The sequence below is a fragment of the Nicotiana sylvestris genome, chromosome 3 (genome assembly GCF_000393655.2).
Source record: "Nicotiana sylvestris chromosome 3, ASM39365v2, whole genome shotgun sequence".
NCBI classification, from domain to species: Eukaryota; Viridiplantae; Streptophyta; class Magnoliopsida; order Solanales; family Solanaceae; genus Nicotiana; species Nicotiana sylvestris.
Window position 1 is genome coordinate 31807221 of NC_091059.1, and position 11383 is coordinate 31818603.

Consider the following 11383-nt stretch of genomic DNA (forward strand, 5'->3'; position numbering starts at 1 on the left):
GATTGTGCCACAATCCACAAAAAGAAATAAATACTATCAAAGCATGAGCAAAATAAGAAAAATCCCTAATATGGGTCACTGAAAGTTCTAGACAAAGTTTAAGATATAAAGGCTAAGGAAATTAAGGCTTGAAAAAACTAGAGGCTTGGGTTTTGGATTGGAGAAGGTGAAACATGTCTTGAAGAATGCCATCATTCTTCTCCTTTTCCTTTGTCAGTTCAGTTCTGAGAGCATTTCTCTCAAATTCAACTTCTACCAACCGAGTCTTCAGCCTAGCTATCTTAACCTCCTTTGCCCCACTCTCCTTCAATAGAGCTCTGGCCTTGCTATTGATATGTATCTTTTTAGATGAACTAGGTTCATTTGGAATGGAATTGACCTCATAGTCATAAGCAATCGCAGTGTTGATTCCAAAATGATCTTTGCTTGTGGCCATCTTCCACTTCTTCAGTGGCACCTTGCACCGAGCAAGAACAATAGTGAGAATAAAACATAAGGAGTGGCATGTGCCTTGGATCCATTGATAACCCTATTAAGCAGCTTGATCATAAATCCAGGCTAGTTGATCTGCCTTTCACTTTCAAGACACTCCATCAAAACCAAATCCATGTAGTTAGCAATGTGTCTTCTTTCCTGCCTAGGCAGCAAACACTTGTTCACAAATTCAAACGGGACTTTGTGGCATGGCTTCATTTTACTCTAATGCACAACCTTGGCCTTATTCACTTCTGTAACATCACAGAATTTACTAGTAATGGCAAGGGCAGTAGGAAGGGAGTCCAGACTTAGCCATTTTTGCCTCGTATAGTTATCATACCCTTTAGAAGGAATGTCGAGGATTTCACCCAGCTCTTTTGCATCAAAAGTCACTTGAACCTCTTTCACTTGACTGGTAACTCTCCCATCTTTGACCTTTGCATTGGTCATGAACTCAATAATCTCATTTCTTGCCAGCTTGCCATCTAACTAAAGGATCATGTCCTTCCAACCCTGAATAGCTAGAGCTTCAACCAGTCGAACCATCCCTGGTTCCTCCAAATCCTTCAACAATCTACGCTTCAATATTCTTCGTTTGCCAAACTTGGCCAGCTTATCTTGTTCATAGTCATATTCACCCTCTTCTTCACCACTCCAATCTTCTTCCTTAGTAATCTTAACTTGCTTGGCTTCTACAACAGACCTTATTCTTTTAGCCAAAGAAGAGGGTTCAACAGCCTTGGAAGACTTCTTTGAAGAAGTCTTGGTCTTCTTGGACTTAGGGGTCTGAATCTCCACAGCCACATGTTCATCCTGATGGATTGGGTCCATCACATCCACATCAACAGCCTCAACAGGCTCTGCAACCTTATCTTTCCCTTTGCCTATTCTTTTCTTCTTGCTATCTGCCATAACCTTTTGTAACTCATCCTCACTTTGCTTCAACTTACTCCTTGTGGCCCTTCTTTTTGGTAGATGAATCTCAGCAGTTGTTGGAGAAGTAGCATTCCTTTTTTGGTAGTTTTGGTAGTGATGGGAGGTTTTGGTGTTGGGGTTCTCCTTTTCTTGGTGTTATAGCTTGCACCCACTTTCTTCAGAAGGTCTGCTAGGGTCACCTCAACAGATGAACCAGGTTCATTTGCATGTGAACTGAGATTGTCCAGCCCTTCAGCAGTCTCCCGTGAACCACTTCCCCCTGTTTTCTTGCTACTCTCTACCACCTTTCATGACTCAACTCCATAGATTGTCAGTTTAACCACTTCAAAGGTGGGTGAGGAATTAGCCACTTCTTTCCCTTTTCCCCTCACATCATTACTCACACCCTCACTCTCATTTTCTTTTTTACTTTTATTTTTACCTCCTCTCCTTCTAGACTTAAGCGTTTCTACATTCATAACAGACCCAACCAAAACACAATGATTGTCCAAATTTTCAACTAGAACAGAATGTACCTTAGAAGGAGGATTTTGCGCTTTCTTAGAATCAGAAGACTAGTTCCTTCCCCCTCACTCGCAGACTTGAAAGAATCATCAGAATTTTCAGAATCTTGGGCTTGAGTAGCCTTTAATTTTGCATTTAATTTCTTTGAAAGAGCTCCGGTAGCCACATTTTTGCGAGCAAGCATCTTCACTCTCCTTCTCCTACGTTGGGGAGTTGTGCTGGGTTGAGGAGTAGTGGAGGAATCGGAGGATTTAGGTGGTGGAGAAGTGCCTGGATTATCTTGGGGGTTGGTCATCTTTGCTAATTCTGGAAGAAAATTTTTGAATTGAGTTTTGGAAGAGATAAGAGTAGAGAACGAAAGAAAATTGACGGTTTTGAGAATTGTGAGAGTGGCAGTGATGATGATGATGGCTTTTAAAGAGAGAGGGTTAATTAATGTCTAACGGCAGCTTTTTGCAGTCAATTAGAAGTCCAATCACTCTGAAATTTCAAGTTGAATGAGCGGTTAAGCTTCCCTAGATTCTACGAATTTTATACAGTGAGGATTCTAATAGAGACGGAACTGGTTCAAACTCAAAAGGATAGGTTTTTCTAATGTTTTTGAACATAGGTAGGATTCTGCTCATGAATTAAATATTAATTATTCTGATTGCGCAGAGTGTAAAAAACATACCACGTTATTCAGATGAACCAGTACTGATGAACCAGGTTCTTCACTAAGAATACTCTTGTTCATGCCTCAATTTGCCAAAATAGAGAAAATTTTATTAGAGATCAGTGAACATCAACACATGGCACATGAGTATACTATTTACAGTATGAAACTGAGCAAAGATTAATCTAGATATTTAGACAAGTTCCACGTTTCCTAACCAATTTTTTTTCATTGTGCATTCTAAACTGATTTCATTAGGTGATCTTAATCATATCTAGTTCTAACCTATTCCTTTCAAAGCTTTCTCTACTCAGTGCTTTTGTAAAGATGTCAGCAATCTGTTTATCAGTAGCACAAAATTCTATAGTGATCAGTCCTTTCTCATAGTTGTCCCTCAAAGAATAATGTCTAACATCTATGTGCTTAGTTCTCTTATGATGAACCGGGTTCTGAGTCATACTAATTAGACTAGTGTTATCACAGAAAATAGGGATGCAACTAACCTCAATACTAAAATCCATCAACTGTTGTTTGATCTACAACAATTGAGCACAACAGGAAGCAGCAACAACATACTCAGCTTCAGCAGTAGATAAGGCCACTAAATTTTACTTTTTAGTATCCCATGACACAAGACATGAACCAAGGAAGTGTGCCATACCGGAGGTACTCTTCTTATCCACAAGGACACCTGCATAGTCAGCATTAGCATATCTTACTAGGTTAAAGTTACTACCTTTTGGATACCAAAGGCAAAGGTCAGTAGTGCCTTTCAAGTATCCCAATATTCTCTTGACAACAATCAAGTGGGATTTCTTTGGATTTTCTTGGAATTGAGCACAAAGCCCTACACTGAAAACAATGTCAAGTCTGCTGGCAGTAAGATACAAAAGTGAACCAATCATACCCCTATGCAACTTCTGATCAATAGATGAACTAGGTTCATCTATGTCCAATTTTGTGGCTGTTGCAATAGGAGTGTCTACTTCCTTTGATTCTTCCATTTTAAACTTCTTAATCAACTCTTTTTCATATTTCTGCTGATGGATCATAGTTCCATTTGAGTTTTGTTTAATTTGTAAGGCTAATAAGAAATTAAGCTCACCCATCATACTCATTTCAAGTTCACTCCCCATAAGTTTAGCAAATTCCCTACTTTGTTTTTCAGTGGTTGCCCCAGAAATTATGTCATCAACATATATTTGTACTACAAGGAGATCCTTACCTTTTTCCCTGAAGAATGGAGTGCTATCAATTTTACCTCTCTTGTAGCCATGTTCAAGCAGGAATTTAGATAGTCATTCATACCATGCTCTAGGAGCCTGCTTGAGTCCATAGTGTGCCTTGTCTTGTTTGTATACATGATCTAGACACTCCTTGCTTTCAAACCCTGGAGGTTGTTTGACAAACACTTCTTCTTTTAAGTATCCATTTAGGAAGGCACTCTTGGCATCCATCTGGTGAAGAGTAAATTCCATGTATGCAGTAAGGCTATGAGGAGTCTTATTGATTCCAACCTTGCAACTGGAGCAAAGGTCTCATCATAGTCTATGCCTTCTTCCTGGATATAACCTCGAACCACCAACCTTGCCTTGTTCCTTGTAACAGTTCCATCTTCATCAAGTTTGTTTCTAAAGACCCATTGTCACGCCCCAAACTTGGGGGCGAGACCGGCACTTAGTGCCTCACCTATCCTTGCGTACCAACTTGCAACTAAGGGACTCTGAACATATGATGTCATACTTTGGCCATGGGCCACATTGCAAGACAACTGCGAATGCTAACTAAATGTCAATATAAAACTGGGCGGACAAGGCCATCATAATTATTACAGCTGACAAACCAACCAAATATATATACAAGGCCTACAAGCCCAACATACTGCACTAACTGACAGGATATGTGTACAAGCCTCTACTGAGGGATATACTGTGATCGGAACAATTCCCCAACCTACTCATAACATATATACATATATATATATATACAAGATGTACATAAAGCTCTAGACCCGGCAACTTCAAAAGGCATGGAGCTTACCGATCAAGCTGAACTTGGGCAACACTTAATGTGGAGGTCTACCCGCCTGTCTGTCTGAACCTGCACGCATGAAATGCAGCACCCCCAGAAAAGGGACGTCAGTACGAAATAATGTACCGAGTATGTAAGGCAATATACCGAAAGCTGAAACTGAACTGATAATATAATAACTGCAAGTAACTAGAAGTGAAAGATAATATGAAGATATGCTAACCTATTGATAATGACTCAACTCTCTCAATATAGTAAATAAAATAGCTATCCGGCCTTATAAGGCTCGGTATATATATATATATATATATATATATATATATATATATATATATATATATATATATATATAAAACTGCTCTGCCGTAGTAGGCTCGCTCATAGGCGCTCAACCATACTATGCTCTATATCCCGACCAACTGGGCTCGCTCATAGGCGCTCGGCCATAGTAGGCTTGGTATATAACTTACCATTTGATCAGAGGTTGCCCAATAGGAGCCTGCCCATCGATTATAACTTGATGGTAATGAAAATACTTTTAATACTGTATATATAAACTCTTTTCTCTCTTGATTGGAAGAGGGAAATACTCAATTGAATATAAAGTCCCGATAAGGAGAATATTATAACTTACAAAACTAGAAAAATATATGTAAGTTGCGTGACTAGCAAAATAAACGTAAATTCCGGGATATGAATTTTTCTTAATGCCTCGTTATCAAACTTGTGTAATGATGCGATCATGCTAAATGAAGGAAAAGATTAGCCTTAACATACCTAGAGTAGGGAAAAATCTGTATGATATTCTTGAGAAAGATTGCACCGTACTTTCGTAGAATTACAAAAATCCCGTTGCTAAGAAGTCTCGTTTGAAATTTTGTTTCAACAGATTCACGTTACTACCTTCATCAATCCTTGTATGAATTGATTGAAGTATTACTCCTTAATATTGTAGAGATATCAAATCTCTTTAAGTGATTTAGAGGAATGTCTTAAACCTTGGTGGGCGTGGGCCCCACTAGGTGATGACTAAGCTTTAGCCTAAAGCCCCTAACATGCCACCTTGTTTTTGTGGCTAATGAGTCATCACTTGGGATTTAAATCAAGACCACTTGGCTGCCCCATTAGGTGTTTAATCAATCTTATCAAAATATGCTTAATTAATTAGTTAATCTTCTACTAAAATCAATAATTACCTAATTACCTGCATAATTAAGAATTATCTCAATTTATTTAAAATACTACTCGCTTTTCACATACCTTATACACCTTACTATCATGGTCGTGTGGTACCTCGTATGGCACTAGTCCACAAATACGAAAATATGGGGTATAACATATGGGGTGTAACATATTCCCCTCGTATGGCACTACGTACGAAAATATGGGGTGTAATATCATTCCCCTGTTTGGAACATTCGTCATCGAATGTTGACTGATGCACTTATTATTTTCATGACTTATGTCTTTCAAATACTTTAGTACTCTCCTTGCCATCTTGGCAATTATTCTGTGAATAATTCTAAAGGCCAGGGCATTCCCCTCTAAGCCTCTTTCTCACACCACGACTCGTGGTCGGAATTTTTCCAATCTTGTAACTGTTGCTACCTTTATCATGTAGCATGCACGATTCTGACTTTGTAAATGCGCCTATGCGATTCTTCTCTCCTGTTTCCTCCAGCTTTTAGCCCATCTCTAGGCCTCACTTTGCGAACATATACGTAGCTTGACAAGATGTCCCTCTGGGCATCCATAGATATACTGAATTTCTTCGCTTGGTACTTTGTTGAACTTACGAATATTGCTATACATTATTTCACAGATTCATTTATCCATCCATATGACTTTACTGCATGAAAATAGGTCATACTATACCGTAACTCTTGCTTCAATTTATCATTGCTGAGGTCTGCTACCAAATTCTAGCTTAGTCTCATTAGTTATCCTATATGCATAAGTCTAAATCCTTTAATTCTTCCTCATTACTGTTCATCTTAAGAATGACGACCTAATGTCAGCTTATACTTTGTGACTTTTGTCCATCCATTATGATTTGCCTCAATATTGATCTACAACATATCACTGATAATTTGAAACTTATGACGTAAAACCTTGCCACTAGGGCTTACGTTGCATCGAGGAATATTTGAAGTGATTTCCGTAATCGTATTTCATAGTATCTCAATGTGATTCACCTTATGGGGTTATTCTAATCTTGTGCCGCCTGCAAAACCTCTTCTCCTCCTCTTTGTTTCTTCAAATCATTATTCAATCAAAGGCCCAAACGTCATCTTCTATCTGTCATAATTACACCCTCATTTCATTACCAGGTCAGCATTCCATTTCTTCTAAAATCTACTAGTCTTAGACTCTTTTAAGTTTATCCAGGCTATACTGAGCCTTCTATAACTTAGGGAACCCATCGGCTCTCTTGTTTTCATGGGATTAATCCCAAGAACTTATCCATTATCGTCACCTTATTACTCGCCCTTTCTCATCCTTACTCCTGTCATAAAACCTCATTGCTTTACTATACTTTAGCTTGCGACCTCTACGTATCTATTTATACTATTCACAACCTTTCTTCAACTTTCTTGCACCCTTGATTTCTTATGTTATTCTAGAACATCCAGCGAGATATCACATCGTCTCTAACTCTTCTTTACTCTCTTGGCTAGATCTCTTGGTACCTAGAAACCATAGGCTGGGATGTATGCCACTGACGACGCTGCTATCATTCCTGGATACTGAATCCCAACACCTCTAACCTTCTATCTAAAGTATGGACTATTCACGATCTTCTGCCCTTGAGTATCTCATATGGTTTTACCTTCCTCGCATCATATCTTCTATCTCTTTCATGCTCTCCCTTCTACATAGGTATAATTCACGTCCATAACTTGAAGCTATATTATAATACTTGCACCGGTGGTACATATACAATCTGGTGGGAGCTTCATACCGACTTCTTATGAGGCTGGTACTTCTTTTAACTGGCTTTATCGTAGAGCCATTATAAAATATAGTTTTTGTACAATCTCTTTTGTACCTTTGATATTAAGATTAATTCTGCAATGTTCTTACTCATGATTTCTATAATTTTCTGGGTCCAATAATCAGATCCCTAATTTACTTCATTGAGGTAACTCTTTAGTTTCCTCCTCCTTCTTATTATCCTTTATGTAGGCTTAAGCTACCTCCCGATCTTCGGTTTATGGTATTAGTTATTATGTTTAGGCTTTCATGTGTGCTGAGGAATATCCATGATAAAATATTCAATCCTTTTTTATGACCTGGGCTCAATTCTTTCTTTTAACTTATATCAGAATCTTCTACAGCTGTGTATGCTGCATGTATAAAACTCCAAACTCTTAAGTGTGTAACTAACTCTGGATCATGAATCGGATAATTCCTTTCATTCCATTTAAGCTTTCTTCAAAGGTAAAGAATTGCTTTTCCTGGTCTTTTTGCCCCTTGTTGTGTGCATACTTAGCTTATCTGAGTTCTCACACATGCCGAAATTTTTGTGCAACTCATACGGTCTCAAATACTACTTTTGGTTTTACTACCTGCTCATTAGCCATGGTAGGTACCACTTTCTTTTGGAGTGCATACAATTTTGGTTGTGAGATTGTTATTATAAGACCATCTCTTCTTTAGGTCATTGTGGTTAGGTTGAAGCCTTCTTCCTTATTTCCTCAGCTAGTCTTTCGTTGTAGTACTTAGGGAGGACCCTTGACTCTCGTAAAGCCGTGAGCCTATTACGGACCTTTTGATGTTCTTCCTTGCCTATAATCACCCGTAGTTGCTTCCCTTTGTGCCCTTGTACTTGTAGGGTTGCTTCTGAACTAATATTTTGACTGCCTTCGCATTGGCACTTTCTTTTATCCCATAACACTCATACAGTACTTTTAACTACCCCGACTCCTATTTGAATACATCTCAAGTATTATAATGACATTACTATAAGGCTGAATTCTCCATGTTAGGGTTTATTACATTTATCTTGCATGATCCACTAATTTGTCTGTAACTTCTTGTCTAGTCATAACTAGGCTATTCTTGAATTAACTACTAACTACTCGTCAGCTCATTCGCATATTCATATTCCACATGATCTTTCTTGGGTTATTTCCTTGTTTTAACTTACCTCACGTACTGGCTCCTTATCTCTCAATAACATCCCGGGCATGAACCCTTACTTCCTTTTTTTTACGTTGTGCTTACATAACGTTCTGGAATCATGGAATATCTATAACATTTGGATAAGTGCAATCTCATCCCTTTCTTATTTTAATCACATTCTTCCTTTATCATTCCATATTCCCCCCTTTTTGGGGAATACCAAGACTTGGAGCTATGACGACCTGCGTATAGATGTTTTTCATCTTCATCTTTGGCGTCCTTTCGCATTATCAATGATCCTTACTCACCTTGAGTTAATCCTTCTGTACCAAGGATACAAAATTCCCCACTCGCGATGGTGACACTTAGTGTAACTGGCACATGCAATCCCTTAAGCTTAACTTTGCTCATACTGCTTGCTTTAGGGAAGCATCTCCCTTAATGACCATTCTCTGAATTCATCATGGATCTTCTTCTGTTGTCCATTCTATTATTTCTGGAATGCAATCTAAAATTCTGAGGATGTTGACTATCATCAAATCGCTCAGTTCTTAATTCATTTGTAGTTTATCTTATTCACCAGTCCATACTGATTTCTATCACTTTGGGGTCAAACTTTTCCTTCTGTTAATCACGTTAGAGTCGTGAACTTATTTCTTGAAATGAGGATATGAATTTATGGTCAAAATTTTGTTGTCTTTAAGGCCCATCACCTCTCATCTTTTTCTTCATTTGACTATAGATTTTGTAACACTCTACCGTTGCCATCCATGTATCACATCTCACTCATAATGCTTCATTATCCCTCTTCATACTTCCCTGCTAATATTTCTATCACTTTATTATGAAAATTCGAACAAATCATTCTTTTGATTTTAGCTCCCCTTACGCCATCCATTGGCTCTTCGAATTTTCAAACATTCTTTCTCTACTAGGGACGGGAGCTACACTAAGGTAATATTTACCCCTTCTAGGATTCCAGTGCATGTCTTTGTAGTACTCATATCTAGCTGTACTATTTAAGAGTGCACCATCTAGTTATCTCACAAGGAGGTCTATTAGCACCTTTGTAATATCCCTCAGAAATGTCAACTAACGCAAACAAATCATTCATCATTTTGGGTTACTCTAACATCAGCTGGATCCTGCTATCTTGTCCTTCTCTTAAACTATATCTGTTAGCTTCCCCATAGGGCACGACTGAGATAGATGTTGCCGATCGTGCGTACTTCTATTACTGTTGAAGGTAATTCAAAATACTTATATCTCCCTTCCTGAATGGTAAATAATGATAATCTTTATTAACTGTGTAACCCGTACACTTTTTCACCTTGCTTCTTTTACTTGCTGCCACTTGTGTCTAATTTTCGATTCCGTTATTCCTTTTTAGTGTAAGGGTGGATAAATATTCTTTCCTAAAGCTCCTTATCAAGATCCGTACACCTTTTAGTACATGCATAATCTGCCAAAGACCTCACATTTACTCATCATAAACAAGATGCAAAATCGATTTCTTCTAACTCAACACTTCTACAACTATATCTCTTATCAATCGTCTTTCTGAATATAGGCAGCGTCTTATTACGAATAAAATAGAAGTTCGGAATTTGAATTCTTATAAGTGAGATCCACCACACGATCTAGAGTAAGAAGAAAGAGTGACAATCCTAAATGCCCTGTAGCCTCCTGCTTATAAGTGTGGTGCATAACACACCCATAAACAAGACTCTACTAGACACGACTTGTAGACTCCCTAGGATAGAACTGCTCTGATACCTTTTTTGTCACGCCCGAACCTGGGGGCGAGACCGGCACCTGGTGCCTCACCTATCCTTGCGTACCAACTTGCAACTAAGGGACTCTGAATATATGATGTCATGCTTTGGCCATGGGCCACATTGCAAGACAACTACGAATGCTAACTAAATGTATAAAATTGGGCCGGTAAGGACATCATAATTATTACAGCTGACAAACCAACCAAATATATATACAAGGCCTACAAGCCCAACATACTGCACTAACTGGCAGGATATGTCTACAAGCCTCTACTGATGGATATACTGTGATCAGAACAGTTCCCCGACCTACTCATAACATATATACATATATCTAGAAGATGTACATAAAGCTCTAGACCCCGCAACTCCAAAAGGCATGGAGATTACCGATCAAGCTGAACTCGGGCAACACTTAATGAGGAGGTCTACCCGTCTATCTGTCTGAACCTGCACGCATGAAATGCAGCGCCCCCAAAAAAGGGACGTCAGTACAAAATAATGTATCGAGTATGTAAGGCAATACACTGAAAGCTGAAATTGAACTGATAATATAATAATTGCAAGTAATTGGAAGTCAAATGTAATATGAATATATGCTTACCTGTTGATAATGACTTAACTCTGTCAATATAGTAAGTAAAATAGTTGTCCATCCTTATAAGGCTTAGTATATATATATAACTACTCTGCCGTAGTAGGCTCGCTCATAGGCGCTCGACCATACTAGGCTTTGTATCCGGACCAACTAGGCTCTCTCATACGCACTCGACCACAGTAGGCTCGGTATATAACTTACCATCTGATCAAAGGTTGCCCAATAGGGCCCTGCCCATTGATTATAGCTCGATGGTAATGAAAATACTTTTAATAAAGT